The following is a 12,254-nucleotide window of genomic DNA, read 5'->3' on the forward strand; positions in this document are numbered from 1 at the left end:
CAGCCTCTGCACTGCTCAGGCACCCATGGAGTCAGGTTTTACACTGCCTCAGGGCCACCCTTGGCTGGTTTGCCTGGCACCCACAAAAAGGACAAATGCTTCACTCCCAGATGGTCTCTATTGCTCTGTCCTCTTCTTACCACACTAAAAATTACTGAACAATGCACAAACTCTTGCTCAAGCAATGCCAGTTACGTACTTCATTATTTCAGGGAGACCATTTTGCAATAGCTAAAGATAGCCCTTGAGTTTCTTATTTACTTAAGTGTGTGTTGAGCAGTCTAACCTTAGCACAGATAAACAAAGTATCCCAGAGAAATTTTAGCACAATAATCTATGTGTCCTTAGAGAAAGTCATGCCTCAGAAGCTTCCAGTTAGAAAGCAATAGGAAAATGGAATTTCAAGTGCAGCTCACTATACATTATTAAGCTGATAATTTCACAGTCCTTATTTCTATTATTTCTTTTGACTGCAAGCATCCCAAAGGTGGGAGGTGCATCAGAACCCTGAGGACAGCTGAATTGAATCTATCAGGCCCATTCCAATGGCTGTGCTTATGCTGTACCTTCCCTTCCCAGTGGTCCCAGAACTGCTTCATTTGAGAGACACAGGGCCCACCCAGACTGTTGTGCACTGTTGGCCCTGCTTCCTGCGAATTTCTCCTGCACTGAGGTACATAAGAAAGGGTTCAGCTTGCCCATTTATAACCCAGCTGTGTGTCATGCAACACCACACTCAGAATCCACCTCTTGGATATGTATTTTCAGTTTTGTAAAGCACACCTGGAAGCCACAGTTATCTTTTCCCCTCAGAGCCACTGTTTTACTCAGCATCCAAACCAACAGAAGTCAGGAATACCCTGTTTCCACTGGGTGAAAAACATATCAAATGCTTTGTCCTACAACCTCCCTGGCAAGACACAAAAGTCACTAAGTCATACTGATTTTCGGATTGCGATGTCAAAGCAGATGTAGGACCAGATTTGCTGTAAAAGGCTTCTTCTGGCCTATGAATGGTCCAGAAAACCTCTAATGCCCTGAGCACAGTTTGGAGCAATTATACCCTCACTCATAAACCCAATGAGATTTATCATTTCACATAATTTTGACACAAGCCCAGTTGAAACTCAGTGGATTATTTTACTTTTTGGTACCTGCCAATGCTTCAAGACAGCTTCATTCCCTCAGCAAAGGCGTTAAGTGTGGCAAAATGAGATAAAGACAGTTTGTACTGGTTTCAGTATCTCTATATTTGAGATATTTTAACACAGATTGTTGTCTCAGTGAAATATGAAAAGGTTTTTTGGAGTGCTTAGCAGAGTCAGAACCAAATCCCCAAAACACAGATCTATCTGAAATGCAAGTTTTCAGGAAATCCAAAAGAAGTTGTTCCCAGGACCTCACTGATCATACCTCACAGACACCCACAAGGTATAATTCCTATTTTTTAGAACCAAGTCTCACTAGTTCCTTTTTCTTTATTGCTATCATTTTTCAAGGTTTGTACTGAGGATCACTTCCAATGTATCCATCCATCTAATGTAGTGGCCAGGGGAAGAGGAAGTAGTTTGTAATGATGTTGAAAAAAACACAAGCCAACAGTCAGTCCTGACACAAAGAAGCTCTGCAGTTGATACTGCCAGGGAGAATAAGAGAAAAAGGGTATTAAAAAGATGCCAAAATTTCTTGTTAGAGACCACATTCCATAGCAGAGCTGGGAAAAAAGCCTCAAGCCTTTTAGCCTTCAGTCCACTGCCTTAACCTTCTATACCAGTTTTGTGAACACTTATCTTACACTGGGTGGCACATCCATCTCTTCCTGAGTATTGATTCTGCTTGCAAGCTTCATCACAGGTCAATTTACATCAAGGCATAGGAAAACTGGGAAAAAAATGCAAATGAGACACAACCAGGGGCTTGCTCTATTAAGCTTAATTAGCTAAGCAGTGCTCCAGGAGCAGCTGAGGGACTGCAGACCCTGTGTCAGAGGGCTGGACAGGACTGCCTGCCATGACAGCCACATTCCAGAGGCAGTGAAAATGGGAAAGGGGCAATTACAGAAATCTCCAAGACTGCTGTGTCATTTTGTGCAATATCTGTTTCGTGTCATGTCTCATGCAACAACTGTGCTACGTAAAGCAATTGGTGTAAAACTCCCTTTTCCTGAGGAACTGGGGTGCAGATAGAGAGAGAGCTCTGGGGGCTGAAGCTCAGACAGAGCCTGATGAGTCTAAACATTACAAGACACTAATTACCTCAAAGGGGGCCATAAACATACAGATTAGTGGGGCTGTGGAAAGATGATTTGGCCGCAGATTTATCTAGGAAAAAAGAAAATGTTGGCCACTGGGCTTTGGGGAAAATTATTACAGGTACTGTTTGGGAAAATGAATGGGTCTGTTGGACCAGTGTTGAATAGGAAAAGGATTTCTTTTAAATGAAGAACACCTCTGGAAATGTTGGCCAGGCAGCAGTGTAGGCAGTAAGAGAATAAAAGAATTAACAGACAGCAAATCATTCACCAGTAAAGCCACTGGTGTTTATACCATGAGTCCTTCTGTGAGGAAGAGGCTCTGTGAGCCAAAAGCGCAGCAGTAGCTGCACTCTGAAACAAGCTGAAGCTGCCTGAAAGGAAGAGTCTGTTTTCTTTTGGTGTTTGAGCAACACCTTCCTGGTGTTTTTCACCAACTCTGTGGCCATCAGGAAGGATTGCCAAATTTCTTTTTTAGGTCAAGAAAGCTTGGAATTTATTATGCAACCAAAAATTTTAGAGAATAATGAGTTTCATACGTGGAAGAACAAACTGACTTCCATGTCCATTTAAAATAACAAGACACACAGCTGGCACCAATCTGGACACACAGCATCAGTTTGTCCAGCTTTGGAAAATGAGAAGCTGGGAGTGAAGGCTTTGACTTGAAAGAGATGGGAAAACCTAAGTCAGTATATTTTTATGCTCAACAAATTGCAGAAAAAGCATCTGGTTATTCCTCTTCCTCTAAAGTCAACCTTTCATTTCTGAAGGAAGGAAGCTCCTCAGACATGTTTCTTTCCATTTACTGCAAGATTTCTATTATTTGACTTTTCCAGGAGCATCTATCCATATCCCAGCTGGAATTTCCTATTTGAAATCACATCTCAGAGTTTACAAGCCTATGATGAGGCTTCTGAGGATCAGGCAAATGCTCCATCTCTCCAGTGACACAGACAACAGCGATCTCCCCAGTGCAGCAGAATTTAATATCAAAAGGGTAATAAACACCTACAAAAATATAAATTATTTTTACCAGTAAGAGGTATCTTTTGTCGATATGCCACAGTATGCCCTGAGGACTGTGCAGGTTAAGAAAATAAAACTTTTACATCATCAGAATAACAAATCCAGCCTGTTCAGGCCTGATGTAGCGTAACTAGTTGGATTTCCTAAGGTTTTCAAATTCCTGAGCACCCTTTTTGTCTTCTGCCTGCCCTGTTAATTCAGAGGTAACAGATACAGCCCAAATACATGGTTGCAGCTCCTGCCTTTGCTAAGGAAGGTTCATTTCTGTGGGAAGCAGATTTCCAAACATGGCCCACAATAGCAGAGGTGTCTGCAGGCTCTGGGTCACCATCTAAACAAGGAAAAGGTGCAAATGGGGGAGGAGTCCTTGTTGCTGCAGCTTGGTGTCTGCCCTGCTTCAGCTGCAGCAGTCCAGCACAGATCGGGTCACAAGCCAGGAGCTCAGCCAGCGGGCTCTGTGGCCAGGTTGAAGTTGTCACCAGTCATTTTGGGACACATGGTCATACTCACAAAAGCAGGAGCTGGTACCTTAGCCAGGCTGCTGCACCTGCAGAGGTGATAACCTCTGGGCCAGGGCAAGGCAGGCAGCATGTTTTTGTGGACCTGAATCTGAAGCCCTGATATTGCCACCTCAAAATGCATTAGCAGCCATGGAGCTAGGAACTGCAGCCAGCTTGGATCATGAAGCAGAAAAGAAATACACTCTTAGGAAGGAGACCAGCATGACCATCTGCTGGACATTAGTGCCTTTCTCCTGAGTTAATTAGATTTTCCCCTGCCTTGATCTGACTTTTCAGAGCTGCAAGGCTCTTTTTTAGCACTGTAGCAAGACTAGAAAAATCCTCAGGAACTGGGACTGCCAAGGAAATCATGGTGACAAAATGAAATCATTACCCATCATAGCTCCACAAATTTGGTGACTACAAGGCAGTCACAGATGACCACTGGACTCTCCCTGTGGACTCTGATTCGAGGAGCACTCCTCCCGAATATCTGACAAATATCTGCAGCTTGCAAAAACAAGGCCTGCCAAGTAGAGGGGAAATAAGAAAACCGGAAGAAAAACACTTGTGGTTTCTCTCTTTCACCAAATGTTAAAAAAAAAAAAAAAAAGAGGGGGGAGGGAGTAAAAATGTACTCCTGCAGCCAAGCCTTACGGATGGAGCCAATGGACAGAGGTGGTTTCCTTGGACTACACTGACCTACCAAGGACTGGAGAAACCTGATGAGAAGGGCTGGGGAGGGAATCAGGAACAGAGCCCCTTGCAAGGTAAGGGCTGCCCAGCAAAACCTCTCTGTTTTGATTGCTGGTGTTTTGGAGAGGAGCTGCTGTCCTGTAGCTGAGCCTGAGCCTGCAAGCCTATAAACAACCTGGTCCCTCTCCATTTAGATGTGCAGCCACCTTCTTGAATTTCTCAACAACATAGATTTAAAGTCTGGGCTTGTAAAAGGCCAAATTAATTGCTGTTTTACCCTCAAGGGCTTTTTTTGTTGAAATATTTTTTTCTGTGTGACAACTGACCATCTCAATTTAACTCCTCTGACTGTTTGGGTCCTGCTAAGCTGTTTAATGAAGATGCATTTCATGAGTAATAAGGGAAGCTCTGCCTCATTTCCAAAGGCAAATCAGGAAGCTGGCTTGTAGCAGTGAATTTATTTGCCACTCCTGTTTGAAAAGGGGTCAAAACCCATGTACTTGGGGTTTGCCAAGAGGAAATACATTGTAAACTCTGTTGGACAAAGACCATCTTTATTCCAAGCTATATGTTACCAAACAGATCGTTATCTCTTAATTGTGTCACTGATTATATTTATCAGATAGGAAACTTTTAGTTTTCTCTTTAGCATTGAGTTTACAGTAAAGTACACTTCAGTCTGTCCTGGAAGCATCAGGCTATACTGATAGCTCTCTAAGCATAAGTTTAATATGTGACATAGTTAAAATATAATTAAAATAGAGTTTTAAAGACAAAATATATCACTCTTTGCAAGTGCAGATTTCACCCTAGGTCTGCATCAGTCATTCCAAGGCTTTCTAGCCTACAGATTTTCATGTGGATGAATTTATATTACAACTTCTTTTTTTTCTTTATTTAGGCAATTTGTAGTGATGGAGGAACATAATGTAATTGCTGTACTTTTTAGTCTGTGGTGGTCGGTGAGCTGTTTTCTAATGCTAGTGGCATTTGATTTCTGAAGTAAAATACATTTTGGTAAGAAAGCATCTGTGAACATTATTTGAATAATGACTACAAAGCTGTGTCAGCAGTACCTGCCCCTCTTTCACTTTTTGCAGCTGTTCACAACTGCTCTGTGACTGTACAGAGAATGAGTAAGAATACTCAGGAAATATTATGTGGACCTGCCACAGGCAGCCCAGCCTCTTTCCATATCACAATTCAGGGCATGGCAGGATATGACAAAAGGTTAATGAGGGTATGACTTGAGCCACATTTTGTACTGAAAGCAGCAAATGCATTATTTTGCCCTCTTTCAGACCATTTGAAGGAATTATTTCCTGGGCTAAAAAAATGCTCTAGGAAAAATGCTTGCAGAGTAAATTTTGCTAAGTAATTTGCAAGTATGGGGAATTTGTACTGAACTGAACAGTTCTGCCAAAAAGACAAGGCAAGGCTGGAGACACCTGTGCAGCAGCCTGAGCTCACTAAAAGCAACCCTCATCAATGTCCTTGTAAGGTGGCATCCACTAGCTGCACATCCAACAGAGGGACTTCTATTGATGCAGGGAGCCCCCGATGTGGGAGTAATGTGCTCTGACTCCATGATTCAGAATGCTGAACAATTGCTTTATTGAAACTATACTACATTACAGTAATACTATATTATACCTATACTAAAGAGATACTATACTATACTATACTATACTATACTATACTATACTATACTATACTATACTATACTATACTATACAAAAGATACTGAAGAAAAACCCGTGACTGTCTGAGACAGTCAGGACACAGTTTGGACTCAATTGGTTAAGGAATTAAAACAATCTTCAGTAGAATCTAATTGACAAACAACTTTGGGTAAAAAAATTCTATAATGCATTCCACAGGTGCTAAACAACAGGAGCAGTGAATAGAGATAAGAATTGTTTTCTCTTCTTTTCTGAGGTTCTCACTGCCTTCCCCAGGAAAAATCTTTGGGAAGCTGTGCCTGCTGCTCTCTGTGAAGAGAGCTGTGGCCAGAGATCTCCCTAAGCCAGGAAATCCATCTCAGTGCCCAGCCTTCTTCTGAAGCAATGCTGCCTCACAGGATCAGCTAAAAAAAATTAATCTTTGCTGGTAAAAGTGGGGTATGAGCAGTAGGCAAAGCTTAACCAGGGATGGGCGTTGGAGTGTTGCGCTGAGGTTAAGTGCATGGAACATGAAAAATTTTTGCCGGCTTCACAGGAAAACAAAAGAGAGCTGATAACAGCAACTAGTGTTTCAGTAGACAAGACACACTGTCTCTTGGGATGAGCTGTGACCCTTCCACTGGAAGAGCCAGGGAACCCACTGTGGCTGATAGATACAGCCTGCAACTGGAGAGCAGGAATAAATGAACGTGTGGGGACCAAGTCTTGAAGATGGGTGAGTCAAAACACCTCAGAGCAGGAGCATTCATAATTCAGGTCTGTGACAGAGGATGTAAGAGAAGTGGCAACAGGGAAGGAGGAATCTGGTTTTTCAAGTGGGAAGGGGGGTGAGGAAGGGAAAAGCATTTTGGGGAAGGTACGGCATTCTCCGTCATCCTCTGAACTGTCCACATGAATTTCTTCTGCCAGTATCCCACCTACTCTTCTCCCAGAAATGAATTTTTCTCCTTACCACTACACCACATGTTTTAATCTGCATGGTTTGCCACAGAGAGCACAAACTTGATGGAGCTGTTACACAAAAATGTAGATTCCTGTTAGCAATCCCCTAGTATGTATCCAGCCTGACCTCCTACATGCTAACTTAGGACTGTCCTCTGTTCCTGGAGTTTGCCCTCAGTAATCAAAGTGGGCTAATTGATAATGATAGTTGAGATGATTTTATAGTTACTCGGAATAACTTCAGTGGTAGGTTATGGCTTGGTTTTTTGCAAACAAAATACTTCTCATTAGCATACTCTCACTTAATTTCGCTCTTTCAAAGCAAAGTATTCTCTAAGTGCCCAACCATATAAGCTTGGTGGAAGGCATTTTATCAGAAGTAGTGTATTTTAAAGAAATATTGGCATTTTAAAGAAATCTTAAAGTTGTGCTTCTAAGAATAAAATGGGAAGCTATTGTTCTTGCCACTCAGTGGGAAAACGTTTTGAATGAATCACACACTAACCAAAGATTATGTCATGAATATAAAATACTTAAAACACTCCTAACAGCATCTGGGGAGCAGCCTGAAAAGCAGAGACTCTTTTCTGCCTGTGAATGATACAACAAATAGTGAAGCATATGCCATTACTTGGTTTGGAGCATGTGAGGGGCTGTGCCCAGACCCTCAGACATTCTGTCCAAGATCACATCAATAATTCTTCTCAGGCAGCAGTAAAAAAGAGATCTAAACAGATTCACAGAGGTTTTAGGCAGATCAGCATTTTGCAGAACAACAGTTAGTGGTCCTCAATTAATCTTCACAATCCCTCTGATTTAAAACTCAATGGTAGTGTTTACATGGCATGACAAAAAAGTTGGAAGGGCAATATGCCCATAATTGGTGCACCCTGTATTCTTTTTGGAGAGACTCTGAATATACATTGCCTACACATCTTCCCTTGGGTAAGGAACAAACAGGGATCAAACTCATCTATATATTTGTGATCTTCCCTCTGCCTAATCAAGGTCTTCCTGTCCTGTGCCTGAGCAGCACTGGGCTCCCTGCCCAAAATGGGTATTCCAGCTGTGCCTGTTGCTGCATCATGGGTTCCCTGGCCAGGTGAAGGAGCTGGAACTAGGTGGTGTTTAAAGTTCCTTCCAACCCAAACCATTCCATGATTCTGTGATCTTCTACTTATCTTTCAGAAAAAGTGTAATCTTTGTTTCTGGACCTTACCTGTTGTTGTGGAAATGACTGAAATGTCCGTGCATTCAGCATTAACAGGAAAAGCTCTAAAGGATTCTGTGGCCTTTAGGGATGCTTAAACCAGGGCTGCTCTAAGTTCTGTGACATTTTTTCTCTGGGTAGCTTGTCAATCTGTGGCTTCCTCCTACAGGTTGTCTGATCCTAGAAAGTGCCCAAAAGGTTCTGCTAGAGGGAATACCAGGGACTGAAACATCTGAGGAGAGGTTTATTGTTCATGTGTTCATGGAAAGACAGGAAAATGGCTCTTACTTTGCACATCATCTGAAGTGCAAGAAAAGACCTCTTCTCTCCAGGGTTCCAAGACTGAGGGATGCTGCCTTGGCTCGCTGGGCACCAGTGTGTCCTTTCCTCACAAGCTCCAGATGATGTGCTGAGGCAGGCAGTCATGATGGCCTGCTGCAGGGACTTGCTTATAGGGGGTAGATGACTCTGAATCACCCTCATCCCTATCCCCCTTCTTTGCCCCAAGCCACAAGGAAACAACTCTGCTTTTACCAAATGTCACCTCCGTCCAAACAATAGCTTATTTCTCTCTGAATGGACAAACTCCTGTCTGCCAATACAGCATCTCTAAATGCCTCAGGCAGGACACCTCAGCATGACTTTGCTTTGCATTACTCTGGTATGGCTTTCTAAAAATAAGACACCCTTGTGTGACAGTAGCACTGACTGTTTCTACTCCACTTCAAAGTAGAACAGAAAATGTTCTTTTTCTAAGATGTAACCAAGGAGCTTCAGAAATTTTGATTTTCAGAGGGGCTTTCTCCTTCCTCTACAGTTAACAGTTGGACATTGATAGACAGAAGTAGCAACTTATGCTGTTTCTGCATTAATTAAACAGCAAATTAAAAGTGGTACAGAGGTAAAACTTCTGTCATGCCCTGCCTAGACCCCCAAAAAACAACCCTCTTAACACAGAATGTCTTGAACTGAGGTGAGGGAAGAGGAGGAGGATTTTACAATCATTTAAGCCCCCATGCAGGTACACAGCTCACTTTTCAGCCCAGATAGGGACATGACCCGCTTCAACGGAGATGAGAAAAGAGCTCTGCCTTTCATGAGACAGATATTCCTCAATTTAGTTTATGGCTACAGATGATATAGCTGTCTAGAGGCACTCTGGTGAGGAGAAGAGCCAGTGTGGAGGTGGAGAGCTGCAACTCTGCCCCTCCATTTGATGTGGTCTCTTTTAAAGGTCACCCACCGGGACCTGACATCAATCAAACTATTTTAGTAAAAATGAAGATTTATATAACACATTTGTGCTATAGGTCTTGGTTCTTCTTTCTTAAATTACTTAAAGCAATATAATAACTTTCACAGGCACATCATAGGAGACTGCCAACATTTCAAACATTTCCTTGATGTAGGATGATCACAATTGAAAGGAATGTGAATTTTATCCAGCCGTCAGTGAGGTTTTGTTTTCCTTAATCCCTGAGACTAAATCATTGGATAGTTTTCAGCCTCCAAACTAAATCTTAATTGAGACAGTTGCCTAATGTCATTTAGGCAACTGCAGGACTCTTATAACAAAAGAACCTGGGTACATTTGAAGAGAGACTGGGGCAGTCCCTGGGATGGGGACCCTCAGCACTTCTCATTAGTGTGAGCTGGTTGTGCAAGAGCTCTCCAGTACATAGGAAAAAACTGGAGAAAAACTGGAAAAAAAAGGAACTTTATTACTGACAACAATCAAACTTTGTTGTCAGTAATAAAGTTCCTTCATTTGAAGTGCTCTTCCACTCATACCTGTGAGAGGTGCATGCCAGCCAGAGTTCCCACAGATTGGAAATAAAGCTGGTGGTTTGTGTCCCAGGAGAATGCCATTTTGCTTTATGCTGCATACACATGAGGGATTTTTTTTTTCCTCAACAGGAAAGGTCAGTTTATCTCTCAAACTGTACAAAGCCAGCACCTTCCATCCCCCAACAAAAGTCACTAGCAATAGGGTTCTATCTAGACCTCTTCAGAGGTGTTGAAGATAACAAGTGGTTCAGCTGTGACACTGAAACTAGGAGACAAGACTCTCACACAGAGGGGGAAATTACAGATATTTCAGTGCCATTTCTACTGCAATAACTTGGAATACCTCCAAGCACTCTGGCAGGCAAAAGGCAATATTTTTCCACAAAGTAAGTTAGGTCCCTTTTCATCAGGAGCAGAGGGCAGTTTCTGTACCCTTTGCCAGGATCATCCACATGATGGACGGAGATGAAAGGAGATGGGAATGGGAACACCAGGTACAGCCCTCTGTTCACCTCCCCAGCACCAACACCAGTGCAGGGAAAAACCAACCGCCCCAGCACCAACACCAATGCATGGAAAAAGTCCTGTCAAAGGTGGGAGTGAGGGAGGAAGAAGAGAATAGTGTGTTTGCCATGTCCCAAAGTTTTCCCTCCCACCCTCCACCCCCCTGCCAATCTCCATGGCACCCCTCAGGCAACACAAGGAATGGTCTGGAGGCTTTCTTTGATTTGGAGGAAAACCTAGAAGTACTCTCAGTTCTCTGTGACTTGTCTGGGGAAGAACCATTTTAGTTGTAATGCCAAGGCTTAGCTTTAATGAGGATTTTAGCCCCAAGCCTTACTTAAAGATTAATAATTTAGATGGGCTGCTCAGGTTGTGCCAGTGCCAGTGAAAACAGACAGGCTCTTTCTCACCCTGAAAACAAGTAGGGAAGGGGTGAAATCCAGGAAACCCTGCAGGGACCCATTTCTCCCTTTCTAGAAGGATTGTGGATTCCTAGCCTGGGACTGCATATCTTACATTCTGGCAATTAAAATTAGGTCAGAGGTGTCAGGCTTTCTGCACCATGGCTTCTCTCTGTTAAACAGAGAGTGAAACTCATTCCTGCTTCACAAGGGAGTCACAAGGATGAATTCAACGTTGTGCACATCAACGTTGTGCTGAGCACCAGCCTGAGCCCCTCAGCACTTCATAACTTTCATTCCAAACAGCACCAGCAACTCCTAGAAACAGAATTAAATGTTCTTTTCATGTGAGCTGGTGAAAGTTCACACATCAGTTTCATACTTTTTCATGTCAGGATTCAGCTAAATAATGAATCCCAGTGAGCATTTTGCTTTAGAAAAGGATTCCAAATAAATACCAACAGGCTTTTGATATTTTTGAAGCTATACTGAATGGACAGCTTAATGATAATGAATGGGTGACTGCTGCTTCTAATCACAGCTCTCGGCCATAGAAAAGTTTGCCAAAACCCTGCTAATGGAATATTACAGATTGGGGAGCAACTGGCTGCAGGAAGGGAGTGCTGGCAGGGAATGAGTTACGTGTGTGCTGGCAGCAGGGACAGCTGGCAGAGCCCTGGGCTGCACTGGCAGGAGCATGGCCGGCAGATGTGGTGAGGTGGATTTTCCCCTTTGCTCTGTGCTCATTGGGGCATATCTAGACACGGTGTCCAGTTTCATCCATCCCATCCCCCTGTGCCAATACAGGAAAGGCTCTGATAGCCTCGGGTGAATTCAGTGTAGGCCATTCAGCACAATGGCCATGGCTGGAGCACCCAGCTTTGAACAGAGGCTGAGGGACCAGGAATCATTCTGCCTGGAGAAACTGTGGCTTTGGGGTGATCTATCAGTGGCCTTACAGTACCTATGAGAAGGTTACCTTGAAGACCAAGACAGGCTCTTCAGAGGCACATGATGGGAGAATGAGAGACAAAAGCTGTACTTCAAAACAGGGGAATTTCTGATTGGATGTGAGGAAAGCAATTTTCCCCAAGGACAGCCAAAGCATCAGCAGGTTGCCCAGAGACATCACAACATCTCTGTCCTTGGAGGTTTTCAAGATCAGCTGAACAAAGCCCTGAGTGATCTGGGACCTACTGTGAGCAGGAGGTTGGGCTAGATGAGCTCAAAAGGTCCTTTTCCCACCTGAAC

General features: G+C 43.2%; 1 protein-coding gene across 2 annotated transcripts in view; it reads left to right on the forward strand.

Moving 5' to 3' along the window:
- Window positions 1-4,413: 4,413 nt before the first annotated feature.
- The window catches only part of NEDD9 (neural precursor cell expressed, developmentally down-regulated 9), a 101,832-nt gene continuing 93,991 nt past the window's right edge, over window positions 4,414-12,254 (forward strand). Inside the window, exon 1 of one of the 2 annotated variants that reach the window (XM_063160739.1) lies at window positions 4,414-4,550. The gene's annotated coding sequence lies outside the window, so the exon portion shown is untranslated. The remainder of the gene's footprint in view (window positions 4,551-12,254) is intronic. The other variant, XM_063160748.1, reaches the window with a different exon arrangement.

Source organism: Melospiza melodia, chromosome 1 (genome assembly GCF_035770615.1).
Source record: "Melospiza melodia melodia isolate bMelMel2 chromosome 1, bMelMel2.pri, whole genome shotgun sequence".
In the NCBI taxonomy this organism is placed as follows: domain Eukaryota; kingdom Metazoa; phylum Chordata; class Aves; order Passeriformes; family Passerellidae; genus Melospiza; species Melospiza melodia.